The following is a 16,149-nucleotide window of genomic DNA, read 5'->3' as shown; positions in this document are numbered from 1 at the left end:
AGGCGCTGAGGCGCTTAGAGACGCTGAGGTGCTTGGAGGCACAGAGGTGCTGAGGCACGGAAGTGCTGAGGCAGGGAGGTGCTGAGGCACGGAGGTGCTGGAGGCACGGAGGTGCTGAGGCACGGAGGTGCTGAGGCATGGAGGTGCTGGAGGCACAGAGATGTTGAGGCACGGAGGTGCTGATGCACGGAGATGCTGAGGCACGGAGGTACTGAGGCACGGAGGTGCTGGAGGCACGGAGATGCTGAAGCACGGAGGTGCTGGAGGCACGGAGGTGCTGAGGCACGGAGATGCTGAGGCACGGAGGTGCTGAGGCACGGAGATGCTGAAGCACGGAAATGCTGAGGCACAGAAATGCTGAGGCACGGAGATGCTGAGGCACGGAGGTCTGGAGATCACAGGTACAGCAGTAGTAGCGATGATACTCAGGCGCCGGAGCTCTGCCCGGCGTCTGAATTTGTACTTCCCGCCAGCACCCGATTGGAGAGGTGCTGATGACGTCACCCGTCCCCAGTGAGCGTTGGGCGCACCCGCGACGTCCTCGCTACGGGCGCCGGACGGAGCGCCGGAAGGCAGAGGCCGCCAGCGGGGACGACTGCCTGGGCAGCCAACAGCCTCGGAGGGACAAGCCCGGCGGCCGCGTCGGTGATATGACCGTACCCCCTCCTCTAGGAGTGGCCCCTGGACACTTTCCTGGTTTCGAAGGATGTCTAGAATGGAAAATCCGGATTAGTCGAGGAGCTGAAACCTCAGAAGCCTTTATCCAACTTCTCTCCTCAGGACCGTACCCTTTCCATTCCACCAGATGTTGCAGATTCTTGTGAAGGTAACGAGAGTCTAGAATTGTTTTGATCTCGAAGTCTGTTCCTGTTTCAGCTTCCATTGAGGTGGGGCTCGAGGACTTTGAATGAAAACAATTAAGGACGAGAGGATGAAGAAGAGAAACATGGAAGGCATTTGGAATACGTAGGTGAGAAGGTAAACCCAAATTACAGACCACAGGATTCAGGACTTGTAGCACAGGGTAAGGACCGATGAATCTTGGAGCAAACTTCATAGTGGGTACCTTCAACCGGAGATTACGTGTGGACAGCCATACCCTATCACCAACCTTGTATTAAGGAGCGGCTCGTCGTTTCTTATCAGCGAAGAACTTGTATCGGACAGAAACCTTTTTAAGACTAGCATGAATCCTACACCAAATTTGTCTGAAGTGTAGTAGAGTGGATGTTACAGCTGGAACCTCTTCTGTCGGAAGACTTGGTAACTCCGGAACTCGTGGATGGAACCCATAGTTGACGAAGAACGGAGACTCACCAGTGGAAGAATGAAATTAATGGTTATGGGCAAACTCCGCCCAAGGTAACAACTCCACCCAGTTGTCCTGTTAAGGGGAGAGATAAAGGCGAAGGAAAGTCTCTAGATCTTGATTGACTCGTTCCGTTTGTCCATTCGTTTGGGGATGATAAGCGGATGAAAACTTAAGTTTAATCTGTAAGGCCGAGCAGAGGGCTTTCCAAAACCTTGCAGTGAACTGTACCCCTCGATCAGAGACTATTTCCTGAGGTAACCCATGTAAATGTTCGCGGATGAATAGTAGAGCTAGTTTAGGAGCTGTCGGCAGACCAGTCAATGGAACGAAGTGCGCCATCTTCGAGAAACGGTCGACGATCACCCAGACGGTGTTACAACCTTTGGAACAGGGCAAGTCAGTGATGAAGTCCATGGAAATGTGAGTCCAGGGTTTCATAGGAATGGGCAGAGGACGAAGCAACCCAGCTGGAGGCAGACGAGGAGATTTATGTTGTGTGCACTGTGGACAAGAATTAACGTAATCCTGTACATCCTTCCTCATGGTGTCCCACCAGTAAGATCTTTGCAGAAACTTGTACATCTTCTGGGTGCCGGGATGACCGGAAAACTTGGAGATATGGGCCCACTGTAGTATTCTCGACCGGAATCTAGCTGGTACGGACATTCTTCCAGGAGAAGGAGCTGGAGTAGTTGAAGCAGCAGAGACAGAAATTGGATTTAGAATTAAACTCCGCTCGAAGGAATCATCCTCGCCTGTGGAAATTTGTGAACGGGACAGCGCATCCGCTTTAATATTGAGAGTCCCGGCCCGGTACTTGATAACAAAAAAAATCGAGTAAAGAAAAGTGCCCATCTCGCTTGGCGAGGATTCAAGCATTGTGCGGATTTGATGTACAACAAATTTTTGTGATCCGTGTAAATGGTAATCACATGTTTGGCCCCTTCCAAGAAATATCTCCACTCTTCCAAGGCAGATTTAATTGTCAAAAGTTCCTGGTCTCAAATAGTGTAATTTCGTTCGGTCGGAGAGAATTTACGAGAGTGGAAGCCACACGGATGTAATTTCTTATCTAAGGAGTACTGAGAGAGAACGACCCCAACTCCCACCGAAGATGCGTCAACTTCTAGGAAGAAAGGTTCATTGAAATTTGGTTGTTGGAGAACTGGAGCGGACATGAAAGCTGACTTCAAGTGGGATAAAGCCTCAATGGCTTCGGAAGGCCACAAACTTGGATTAGAGCCCTTTCTCGTCAAGGCAGTAATGGGCGCAACAATGGTGGAGAAACCCCTAACAAATTTCCTGTAGTAATTCGCAAAGCCCAGGAATCTTTGTATTGCTTTTAAAGAGAGAGGCTGAGTCCAGTCACGAATGGCAGAGAGCTTCTCCGGATCCATGCGAAGCTCCGTCCCCGAGATGATATAACCGAGGAACGGAATTGATGTTACTTCAAAGGTACATTTGAAGAACTTAGCATATAGATGATTCTCTCATAAACGGTGGAGCACTTCTTTGACTTGAGTCCTGTGTTCAACAAGATCTTTGGAAAAAATCAGTATGTCGTCTAAATATACCACAACACTTTGATATAACATGTCTCAGAAGATTTCGTTGACGAATCCCTGGAAGACAGCAGGAGCATTACTAAGGCCAAACGGCATCACCAGGTATTCGTAATGCCCATCCCGGGTATTGAAGGTGGTCTTCCATTCATCCCCTTCTCGGATGCGTATAAGATTATAAGCTCCCCTCAAGTCGAGTTTGGAGAAAACGCGGGCGCCACGAACCCTATCAAATAATTCTGTGATTAGTGGCAAGGGGTATTTATTCTTGATGGTGATATCGTTTAAACCGCGGTAGTCGATACATGGTCTCCACTCCCCGTCCTTCTTCTTCACGAAAAAGAAGCCCGCTCCAGCAGGGGAGGAAGAGGGGCGAATGAATCCATTGAGCAGATTGGACTTAATATAGTCCGACATAGCTTGAGTCTGGGGAAGTGACAGAGGATATGTGCGGCCACGGGGTGGCATCTTCCCTGGGATAAGGTCAATAGGGCAGTCCCAAGGCCTATGAGGTGGTAACTGATCAGCCGCCTGTTCCAAAAACACATCCTTGAACCCTTGATACGCCTTCGGAATATGCTCTTCATCAGTCTTAGAAGAGATACGGAGGGGACAAACGGGAGTGAGACAGTTAGCATGACAAAAAGGACTCCAAGACAGAATTTGAGAAGACTTCCAGTCAATGTGGGGATAATGAATTTTGAGCCAAGGCATTCCAAGGACCAGATCGTGATGCATTTCCGGAATCACCAAGAGTTCCAGACATTCTTGATGTAGAGCCCCGACCTGCAGCTTTACTGGCTCCGTGCGCCACGTTATGAGACCCTTGGAAATTCTAGTACCGTTATCACTGACCTGGTCGGAGGGTGTTGTGGACTCGGGGCTTCTTCCGGTGACCGGGAAGAGGAACCGCTACTGGGTCGCAGTAGAGATGGCCGGATGTAGGTCTTCCTCATACAGGATGAAGATGGTAAGCAGGAAGCACGTAGGAATGCTTGAAGGTCTCCTGGAAAACAAGACTTGTAAAAGTGCTGAGTGCTGAGGTACAGAGGTGCTGGTGATATTGAGGTGCTGAAGGCACAGAGACGCTGAGGTACTGAGGTGCTGAGGCACTGAGGTGCTGGAGGCGCTCAGGCGCTGAGGCACGGAGGTGCGTGTTGGCGCTCGGGCGCTTAGAGGCACGGAGGTGCGTGTTGGCGCTCGGGCGCTTAGAGGCACGGAGGTGCTGGGAGGCACAGAGGTGCGTAGAGGCGCTCGGGTGCTTGGAGGCACGGAGGTGCGTGATGGCGCTCGGGCGCTTGGAGGCACGGAGGTGCGTGATGGCGCTCGGGCGCTTAGAGGCACGGAGGTGCGTGATGGCGCTCGGAGGCACGGAGGTGCGTGATGGCGCTCGGGCGCTTAGAGGCACGGAGGTGCTTGATGGCGCTCGGGCGCTTGGAGGCACGGAGGTGCGTGATGGCGCTCGGGCGCTTAGAGGCACGGAGGTGCGTGATGGCGCTCGGGCGATTGGAGGCACAGAGGTGCGTGATGGCGCTCGGGCGCTTAGAGGCACGGAGGTGCTGGGAGGCACGGAGGTGCTGGGAGGCACGGAGGTGCTCGGGAATGCTGAGATGCTGGAAACACAGATATGCTTGGAAGCACAGCGGTAACAGGGACAAGGGAGCTCTGGAGATCACGGTTTCTGACAGGCAGAATTGATGATACACAGGCGCTGGATCTCTGCTCGGCGTCTGGCTTTAAACCTCCCGCCTTTGCCTGATTGGCGGAGCGGGCAGATGACGTCAGCCCCGCTCCGCCTACCTAGTCCCAGTCAACATGGCAGCGCCCTCGCTCCGGGAAGCCGCCGGAGAGACCTGCCGACCCGACGCCGGACACCCGAGACCGCCGGAGGAGAGAGGCGCCAGGCCATCCAGGACACCCGCAGAGGTAAGCGCGGCCGCCGCTGCCCGCGAGGTGTGACAACCGTTGATAGCCGTCAACGAAATAGGCTGCTCGATAGGCCGTACCTTTAAATCCATGCTTTGGACACAGGAGGAAGAAACGAAATTCCCTGCAGCTCCGGAATCCAACAGGGCCTCGCAAGACTTGGAAACTGAATTGGTGATTAAAGACACAGGAAGCAAACAATCCAAAATAGGAGAAGATTTAGTTGTGACCCCCGACTTGCCTACTCCGGAACAAGCTAGGCCTACCTGTTTCCCGGACGGGATTTACAAAACTTGAGGAACTGATCTGCGGCTCCACAGTAAATGCAGAGTTTACCCTCACAACGACGCTGTCGTTCCTCCGGAGACAGTCGGGATCGGTTAACTTGCATGGGTTCGTCCGAGCTGGGCACAGCCGCCGGTCTAGGAGTAGAATGCCGGAACCTGGGACGATCTGAACGGCTACGTTCTCTTCCACGCTCCTGCATCCGAAGATCCACCTTGACGCAAAGGGAGATCAACTCTTCTAACGGATCAGGCAGATCCCTAGTAACCAACTCATCTTTCAGACAGTCGGAAAGACCGTTCCAGAAGGCAGCCCTCAGAGCGTCATTATTCCAGCGAAGTTCAGAGGCAATGGTCTGGAAATGAACCACGTACTGACCAACGGGGCGGGAGCCGTGACGAACACGGAGCAAGTCGGAAGAAGCAGTAGTCATCCTGCCGGGCTCGTCGAAGAGTCTTCGAAAGGACATGATGAAGTTGGTGTAGTTGGAAACCACGGGATCAGATCGTTCCCATAACGGAGACACCCAATCCAACGCTGACCCTTCAAGCAGGGAAATGATATACGCTACTTTAGAGTGATCCGTAGAGAAATTGTGAGAGAGAAGCTCGAAGTGCACCTCGCACTGATTTAGAAAACCACGGCAATTCTTTGGGTTTCCATTATAGCGGGAAGGAGTAGGCAGCTGAAGACGAGACCTGGTACCAGCCGGAGGTTGAGCATTACTGTAAACAGCAACTGGAGCAGTTACGGGAACTGGAACCGGAATTACGGAAGCTAGGGATACTTGAATTTGATCCAATCGGCCGGACGATTACTGGAGATATTGCATCACCTGGCCCTGTGTCGCCTCTTGAGTCTGAACTCGGGAAGCAAAACTTTGGATGGCGCTCGACTCTGTGTTCCGATCCCCCGGGTCCATGGGGCCTGAGTATACTATCACTGACCTGGTTTGGAAGTGTTGTGGACTCGGGGTTTCTTCCAGTGACCGGGAAGGGGAACCACTACTGGGTCGCAGAAGAGAAGGCCGGATGTAGGTCTTCCTCATGCAGGATTCTGACGGTAGGCAGAAGGTACGGGTGGGTGCTTGAAGGACTCCTGAAAGACAAGACCTGTAAAGGTGCTGATGAATTGGTGGAGAGTACCAAAAGCTCGCTGTGAGCGGTGTTGTGGTGCTAGAGGCACTGAGGTGCTAGAGGCACTGAAATGCAAGAGGTACTGAGGTGTTTTGAAGGCGCTGAGGCGCTTAGAGACGCTGAGGTGCTTGCTGAGGCACGGAGATGCTGAAGCACGGAAATGCTGAGGCACGGAAATGCTGAGGCACAGAGGTGCTGAGGTACGGAGGTCTGGAGATCACAGGTACAGCAGTAGTAGCGATGATACTCAGGCGCCGGAGCTCTGCCCGACGTCTGAATTTGTACTTCCCGCCAGCACCCGATTGGAGAGGCGCTGATGACGTCACCCGTACCCAGTGAGCATCGGGCGCACCCGCGACGTCCTCGCTGCGGGCACCGGACGTAACGCCGGAAGGCAGAGGCCGCCAGCGGGGACGAACGCCCGGGCAGCCAGCAGCCTCGGAGGGACAAGCCCGGCGGCCGCGGCGGTGATATGACAGAACTTCAAGAATATGTTAAAAAGATGTTAAAAAGATCTTAATCTTAACAGGTAAATCACCAGTGTGGGTGGGTGAAATGGGAATATTTATTGGGTAATCTAAGATTGCCGCCGCATCGCACAGAATTTGGAAAATAAACTGTGACTATTGTAAAATCTTAAACTAGTGCTCCAAATGTGTAACAAAAAATGCCTAAATGTGCTGAAAGTTCTCTTTGGTCATAGGGTCTGTGCCCACCTGGGCATTATTGCCTAGGGAGAGTGATGGGTATATGAAAAAATTGTGATATAAGCCTCCACAGGTGCATGATTAAAAGTATTTTACTGTGCAAATCCTGACGAAGTCCAAACAGTGACGAAACCAGTTGAGCGTGCATTATAGGACACGGAGGACGAGATGTCTGCTAATACCGGGTCCGATGATTGTCTGACACAGTGTTTCCAGAGGCTGGGGGAACCTTATCGCATCCGACACCTCATCAGGAGCATGCCCAGGCGTTGTAGGGAGGTCATACAGGCACGTGGAGGCCACACACACTACTGAGCCCCATTTTGACTTGTTTTAAGGACATTACATCAAAGTTGGATCAGCCTGTAGTGTGTTTTTCCACTTTAATTTTGAGGGTGACTCCAAATCCAGACCTCATGGGTTAATAAATGTGATTTTCATTGATAATTTTTGTGTGATTTTGTTGTCAGCACATTCAACTATGTAAAGAACAAAGTATTTAATAAGAATATTTCATTCATTCAGATCTAGGATGTGTTATTTTAGTGTTCCCTTTATTTTTTTGAGCAGTGTATATATATATATATATTGGCACTCAGAGTCGGCAATGATGCAAAAGGACTGTATTGGTCCAATACAGTCCTTTCTCCTTCATCCACTAGGGGCCACTGGAGCGTAGTTACAATGGGATATAGTAGGCAGTAATTGGGAGCTGGCACTTTAAAATTCTCAACCTGTGGCTAGCTCCTCCCCTACTATCTCCCCTCCAAGCCAGTCTTAGTATGTGCCCGATGTGAGCTGGTTCACTTGGGTTTAGCTGAAGAAATTTTTCTTTTTTCTTTATTATTTTATTTTTCTTTCTTACAGACTGGCAGCTCTGCCACTGCCAGTCTGCACCGTGGGAGCTGCCGGCGGGGTCCCATCGCAGCTGCGTGCGGCTAGGGATGGGCCCCGGCTGAGGGAGACACTGAGCTCTCCTGAGTCGGCGGACACCGCTGCGTGCGGCGCGTGTCGCGGCCACTCCATCCAGCAGAAGATTCCGGCAGCATGGCAGCGGTGAGTATCAAAAATGGCCGGACACCGCTGCGTGCGGCTCGTGTCGGGGCCACTCCATCAGAAGATGAGTACAAAAGGGACCGGACACCGCTGCGTGCGGCGTGTGTCGGAGCCTCGGGGTCGAGTTGGAGTACGCCTAAAGTGTGGTGAGTACAAACATCCCCCCTTGTCACTGATGTATGTTTTATCATGTGTTTGAAGTGCTTGCTTCGGCAGCACTAAATTGGAACGATATAGAGAAGTTTAGCAAAGCCCCTGCGCAGCATGAGCCCTGTGCAAGGATGACATGCAAATTCTTGAAGCGTTCCATATAATCCTGACCAGAATTAAACAGTTTCAGTTTTCAACATAGATATGGTCCCCTATACTCCAGTCATAGAAGGCTGGAGTGCATCAAAGGCGCTTAATAATTTGAACTTGGCGCCATTATATGGGGGGCGGAGCTTCAGCCCGCTCTGTAAGCGGGCTCAGCGCTCTTCACTACCCGGCTGCAGAAGGCAGCCGGGGGATACACAGTGAGAATAGAAGCTGTATGCCAGAGTCTAAGGAGCATACTTAGCACATTATTATTTGCAAAAGTGAGTCATTATTGCTCACACAGCTAGGCTCCAGACTCTGGCACACAAGGTCACATGGGACTCGGTGCATGAAACGCTCCCCGGCCACAGCTTACAAGCGGCCGGGGAGATACAGGGCGCTTCCCGCTTATGGTAGAGCAGGTTTAAATTTGGCGCCAAAGCGGAGGGGGCGGAGCTAACTCCCGCTCTGTTCGGCGGGCTAAGCGCACTCCGTCCCCCGGCCGCTACAGGACACGCCGCTGCACTGTCACACCGCTCCCCGGCCGCTGCAAGCTCCCTTCCCTCTCCGGGCTGTTCAGGGAGGATAAAGGTAGGATGTGGGGGTGAAGGCTATTCCCGCTTTGCTCAGCGGGCTCCCGGCGGCGGATCGCAGCGTTCACTGCCTCTAGACACAAATCCTGTCTCAGGGGGGGTTTTTAAATTTTCTGTGCAGGGAGTTGCTGACATCCTCCCTGCAGGAGAGTCCTCTGACAGGCATTTCATACAGGAGCCTGCTCTATTACAGGAGCTGGGGCTCATCTCATAATGATTCAAAAATGTGCACAATTTATTTACCATACATATACTACAGTATTTATCTACCCTAATGGGTTCACATACAGGGTTGGATTCACTGTGGGTGTGTATATATATATATATATATAGATGTGTATGTATGAATATATATATATATAGATGTGTGGAGGTATGTATATAGATATATGCATACAATGCCGTATATAGGGCAGTGCGGATGGTGTGGTGGTTGGCGTTGCTGCCTTGCGGCATGGAGGGCGTGGGTCTGGTTCCTACCAGTGCCCTACTTTTGTGTAGTTTGTACAGAGGTGTCCACATACATCTTTAAGATAAAACAAACCACTTCCGCAATGTTTTCTAATAACAAAATACCTCCTTGCCACATAACAATTTCCCCCATCTTTTCTCACAGTCTGGTCACCATTTTGAAAAGCCAGCGGAACCTCCGAGAAACATCTGGTGCACCTAAATTTAGCGGTACACTACATACAGTGTGGTCTTCCCTTTATTATTCCTTGGCTAGTTACTAATGCTATTTGTAATTTGGGGAATGCGTGTAAGGCATCAGACAAATAGCGCTGCGGCTCAGTACGCTAGTAGCGGGTATCTGTACAGGGGGACCAGGGTTTGAAAATAAAGAAACTTTAAGGGGAGCCCCTATAGCCTAGGGCTAAGACTCCTGTCCCACAGCGCAGCGCTACTGGTTCAGGTCTCCGCTGCTCCAGAAAGTTTATTTGATGTCGGTCACTATATATTATAGTGCAGACTTTACATATGGCTGTGTTTCTTTAACCCACCTTTTCTCCTCTCACCTGGGATAGTTAAAGAATTCCCTCTTAGGTGTGAAGTATGCGGTGGAGCCATCTGCAGAGCCCTCCACGCGCCTGCAGGACACTCCTGTTGAACAGCTCAGATTATACAGGTAATGTCACTATTAACCAGAGATCTTGTACGTCATTTCACCTCTCCAGGTTTCTAAAGGAACCTTGCTAACCTTCCAGGTTACAATACTAATGATGTCTGTTTTCTGTGGAGTCTGAACCAGTGTCTCAGAATATCCAGGTGCATTATACAGCAGTTCGTCTGGTACTGCAGGTAAAGGAGGCGGACACGTCAAGTCCATCAGGGTTCGACGCCAATGACGAAATGACAGCGACTGGCCCAGTCTCGGATGAGCTGGGCAGGCTCCGGTAGGCGGCCGTCAGACACCCGAACACACAAAATCAGGTATCAAACAATGTTTGTTTTCCCTACCCTCTTCCCACAGTCGTCAGGAGATGGTATCAGAACCTTTCTAGGATATACCCCTCGATGTACCGCCGGTCCAACAAGCTGCCGTTTTCCTGAGCAACCTTGTTCAGGGACCCATCGAAGACATATACGGCAGCATGTTTCTACCTTGTCCGGAACAGGTAGGTTGTGGAACAATTGTCCTCTAGGTTACAGGATGTTTCACATCAGGATCAATTGATACTTTGGTACAGGTCCGAATCACGATTCTGCTCTATGATCTTTGAAGGTCACCACGTCTGCAGACTCGGACCCTGCATTTTCGCTTGGGCTGTCTTAAACCGTCGACCTCTGGGGCTGCGACTGTGACAGGTGAACATGTAATCCTACGGGGCAGATGGTTCAGGGGAAGGAACTTTCTGCAGGATTTCTTGAACCATTGGAGGTAAGTCCACTTTGCTTTCTCCTAATACTGCCCCAGCTCCAAGACAGACCGTTACCGGTCTTTCCTTTAGATTTTTCCGTGACCCTTCGGAAACTTTCGACTCCACACGGGCGATATTTCAGTCGCCAGGGGATCTCAAAAAAAAAAAAAAAAAAAAAAAAAAAAAAAAAGAGCTGAAGCAGAGGTTCAGCATCATCCTTATAAACCCACTACAGGTCAGACTTTCCTACCACCTGGAGGGTCCCAGGGTAGGCGCAGGTCGGTGGTCCTATGGGAAGAACTGAGAAGGCTGGGGCAAACTAGATTTCGGAACAACCATCTCAGGAGTCCCTCGGCAGGGGGCGGCCGATTTACGATGACAAGAGTCATACTGCAGGCGGCGCTCCATATGCTTCTAACCGCAAAGAGTGTTGATCCCTGTTTTTCACATATCATTTGAATCGGGACAGTTCTCAGGCCTTTGTTTTCTTCTCACGTTCCGAAGCCAGTTGGCTCGGCCAGACCTATTCTGGCCTTACAATCCTTTCAGTCTGTGATTGCTTTTTTTTTTGAACAAGAAAGGGAGTTTTTACGTGTCCCTTGTCTTCAGAGATGCCTGTTTACTGATTTCAGTTGGACGGGCTTTTCTCAGATTCACATTACAGGATTCTCATTTTCACTGTCAGTCCTTTCCTCTCGGTATCTCTTCCGCTCCCACAGAGTTCAGGAAGATCACAGAATAACTCTTTCAAGGGCAGAAGGTGACGTTGGTTCCCTAAATGGACAATCTACTGCTGCTTTCCCACTCTGTACATTAGGTGGCTTCTGAATATCCGGAGGATCCAGGAGCTTATGGTTCAACACAGATCCAATTTATGCTCCTCATAGACGTTTCTCAACTTGGTCCGTCAGAGGATTTTTCCTTCCTCGGCACCAGGTACTCTATTCCTTCAGTCAAGTTGCGACGCAAGGAGTGGTCGCCTCCATTCCTCTCTGAGCGGGGGACAACATTCCTCTCTGAACGGGGGACAACATCCCTCTCTGAGCGGGGGACAACAATCTTCTTTCCGGGTCAAGCCACCAGGTCAGACTCCCGGGGGAGAAAACATTCCCCGGAGTTTTGTCAGCTGGTCCGCTGTGGGCGGAGATTTCGGATCGACCTCAGGGCGTTCTGACTGACTTTTTAACCCTTTACTACTCTCGGGCGTGAGCTCGGGCAGTAGCCGAGGAGGCCCTCAGGGCTCCGGGGAGTTTTCTGGTTATTCTATCCGGCCTCCCTTTTTAATTTCTACCTCCGGTTCGGTAACACAGGAGGGGATTATGCGTGCTAGTCCTCTCGGTGGCTCTGGTTGGGCCACAGATGTCTTGAAGATACAGATACACCTGTTGTCAGTAGAGGAGCCTATGCTACTACCTCGACTGGACTGTCCACTTCAACAACTTTTCCTTGTTCAATCTTACACTGGTTCCGTGTAACCGTGTGACTGTTCACGAGACCTCAGAAGGGAGTAGTTCCCTAGGTTGGTTAGGCCTACCGGGCCCCGATTTCAGAAGTCTGTTACCTCTTCTCGCTTTTGCCACTTTTGGAAAACTGTATCGGACATAATAAGCATAAAAGGGGTTTTCCCCTTCTTTCAGTTACCATTCAGCCGTCATCTTTGGTTTCTCTGGGAGGTTTTGCTCCGCTGCGCTTCATACCACACTGACCTGAATTTTAGGTCTCTGTTTTTTTCGGTTTTCTTCCAAAAGAGATTAGCCTAGCGGCCGTAGGTTCGGCCTCTTTTTCAGGGAGTGCTCTATGGCATCTCCCCCGGCTGAGTTTCGGTCTCAGCGGTCGTTTCTTCCTGAGGGGATGTCCATTTTTCCGACAAATCTGACACTAGTGTTTTTTGGTCCTCTTTGAATGTTGTCATGGCTCGCCGACTCTCCCTACAGAGGTCTTCGGCTATTCGACAAAGTGTTTTCTTCTTGGTGCTGTACAATGCTCCCGTGCTAAATAGCCGGGGTCCCAACATACGCTGGGCCGTTGGATACATCTAACCATCAGACAGTCTTCTTGGAGGTTGCTAGGGAGCCTCCGTATTCCATTTCAGCGCACTTAACGCGCGTGGTAAGACCTTTGTGGGCGGCTGCCCGTGGGGTCTCCATAAATAGTTTGTCGGGCGGCTACTTGGTCGGACTGACATTCCTATTGTCAAATTCTACAAGTTTGACACTTTTGCGGCCTCTGCATCACAATTTGGCCGAGCAGTTTTTACAGGACTCGCAGCGCTCTCCCGCCCGTTTTTGGGAGCTCTGGGACGTCCCCATTGTAACTACGCTCCAGTGGCCCCTAGTGGATGAAGGAGAAAACAGGATTTTGGTACTTACCGATAAATCCCTTTCTCCGATTCCACAGGGGCCACTGGACGCCCGCCCAGCGCTGTTCCTCCTTGTTTTTTGCTTAACGGTTTGCAGATCACCATATGACTGCTTGTTGAGTTCAGGCTAGCCTGGTTTTTTGTCAGGTTCTGTTCCAGGTTTAGTTTGGGTTATCCTGGTTTACAGGGCGTCATTAACCTCCTCTACCTTAAGGTTTGTTTATTCCATCTCTCATCGGGCACAGTTTTACGTAGACTGGCTTGGAGGGGAGATAGTAGGGGAGGAGCTAGCCACAGGTTGAGAATTTTAAAGTGCCAGCTCCCAATTACTGCCTACTATATCCCATTGTAACTACGCTCCAGTGGCCCCTGTGGAATCGGAGAAAGGGATTTATCGGTAAGTACCAAAATCCTGTTTTTGCATCACTGCTGACTCTGAGTGCCATTATTATATGGAAATATCAGTTTGGAATACTGCTGCACCGAAGCATGCCGTTTGAAATAAGTAAGTGCCGGCATATTATGGATAGATATATATATATATATATATACATACGACCTATTGACTTTTGGGGAACTAGCCTTGTCATAGAGCATCATATATTTATATTGTCAGACACATCACATTGCACACATACCTGTATTGTGTTGCTGTATGTTGCCTAAAATACTGGGGAGCAATTTATTAGATTTATTTCTATTTATTCCTCTCACAATATAACCAATCTGTGCTACAGTCTGTATTCAGCATGCTGAAGTCCTGGTGGCATCTGACTACTAGTAAGCAGAAATAGCTTTGAGGGAAAAGTGGTGGTTATAGGTAAAGATCTCTGTTCTGGCTTCAAGCAGTTACATAATGTTTGCAAGATCAGTTGCCTATGTTTAGCTATGTAAAACTAACATGCATTTGTGAGTGGGCATAGATATGCAGAATGATAGGATGCATGTCTTTTCATTGTAAAATGCATAAGATTATGGGGGTCATTCCGAGTTGTTCGCTCGCTAGCTAGTTTTAGCAGCCGTGCCAACGCTATGCTGCCGCCCACTGGGGAGTGTATTTTAGCTTAGCAGAAGTGCGAACGCATGTGCAGCCGAGATCTGCAAAAACAGTTTGTGCAGTTTCTGAGTAGCTCTGAACCTACTCAGCGCTTGCCTATCACTTCAGCCTATTTGTGTCCGGATTTGACATCATACACCCGTCCAGCGAACGCCCAGCCACGCCTGTGTTTTTCCAGACACGCCTGCGTTTTTGCAAACACTCCCTGAAAATGGTCAATTAACACCCAGAAACGCTCCTTTCCTGTCAATCTTCTTGCAGCCATCAGTGAGAGTGAAAACTTTGCTAGAACCTGTGCACAACCACAAAGGGATTTGTACCCGTACGTCACGCGTGCGCATTGCGGAGCATACGCATGCGCAGAAATACAGATTTTTAGCCTGATCGCTGCGTTGCGAACAACAGCAGCCAGCGATCAACTCGGAATGACCCCCTATGTTCTAAAACTAAAATAATATACAACAGCTTTTATTTTTAGTATATCAGACAATCTAAAAAAGGCACATAGAAATATTGTTAGTGGCATGGTGAATCTGGATCACTGTATTGCAAGATAGTTTGGTACAGTTTGGTTTGAATGTAAACAACAGTTAGTTAGTTAGTTAGTTAGTTAGTTAGTTGGTCCCTTATTAAAGCTTTCACCAATTTAGTGTGGACTTGATTGGTGGAACTTCTGTTTACTTCACTGCCACTCAAGGGGCCAAATGTAATGACGTGCTACACAGCCCACGGATGGCATGGACAGCCTCGGGCTTCATCCCTGGCCCTTGGGTGCCTGGAGCGGGGAACCTCTTTATTATAGGGGTCCCCACTCCCCCAGGGAACCCCAGCAAGAGGTGACTAGTTGGTCGGTTTGATGCTATTCCCGCAGGAACCTATATAAAATTGTCCCCCAGCTGCGGCATTACATCCCTGGCTAGTAGAATCCAGTGCTGGTTTTAATATACGGGGGACCCCTACTTCTTTTGTCCCCCATATTTTTTAAACCAGGACCGGTCCAAGGTGCTGGTTGTTTAAATACGGAGAAACCCTACTCAATTTTCCCCCTGTATTTTTGCAATCAGGACCGGCTCAATGATCATGGGGCTAGTTATGCTATTGGGGGGAACCTGCATGTCTTTTTTTTTTTAACTCTTTCTTTCTTCTTTTACAGACAGAAGCATGTACAAATCTCACTGATCTGTGCATGCTTCTGTCAAACGCGCACAATGTAATGAAACATCACATTACATTTCATTCTAGAAAACTCGCCCTACATCACACAATGTAGTATTGATCCATCTAGGTGAAATAAAACCATTATTTTACAGGGATCAGTACGTAATCCCGCTAAAATACCGATGCCGGAATCCCGACCACACAATCCCAACAGGGGTGGCGAGCGGAACGCAGCCCCTTGCGGGCTCGCTTCGCTCGCCATGCTGCGGGCACGGTGCCTCGCTACGCTCGGCACACTATTATATTCTCCGTCTATGGGTGTCGTGGACACCCACGGAGGGAGAATATGTTGGGATTGTGGCGGTCGGTATTTCGACCGCCGGGATCCCGTCCAGCGGGATGTTGACCGCATCCCCTTTTACATATTCTGACATAAGATACATTTCTGATATTGCGGTCCTGTGTGTAAATGTAACATCTTCGTCACAAAACCCAAAAGGAAAACTGCTGTGGTGAGCATTTACACTTATTAACCTGTAAAGGGGACCAATCTAAAAAAAAAACCTAGAGTATAGAGATTAAGAGATGTTTTGTTTTCTTTTTCTTTTGTCTTTAATACATTAAAGCTATTATGCTACAGTATCCTAGTAATCCATATTAACTAAGACAGTGGCTGCAGATATATAACATTATCTTAGAGGAAACTACTATAAAGTACCAAGATATAAACAGGAATGCTGGTATAATAATTTATAATGCTAATAATAAAGGGATTCTTAAATAGAATTATAGGAAAATACTCCACAGGATTTTGTCATTCAGTCCTTTAGGACAGTGGTTCT

General features: G+C 49.5%; 1 pseudogene; it reads left to right on the top strand.

Annotated features, from left to right (window-relative positions):
* Nucleotides 1-8,184: 8,184 nt before the first annotated feature.
* Nucleotides 8,185-8,300, top strand: LOC134913595 (U6 spliceosomal RNA; annotated as a pseudogene).
* Nucleotides 8,301-16,149: the final 7,849 nt, after the last annotated feature.

Source organism: Pseudophryne corroboree, chromosome 4 (genome assembly GCF_028390025.1).
Source record: "Pseudophryne corroboree isolate aPseCor3 chromosome 4, aPseCor3.hap2, whole genome shotgun sequence".
Classification (NCBI taxonomy): domain Eukaryota; kingdom Metazoa; phylum Chordata; class Amphibia; order Anura; family Myobatrachidae; genus Pseudophryne; species Pseudophryne corroboree.
This window is presented reverse-complemented; position numbering and strand designations above follow the sequence as displayed.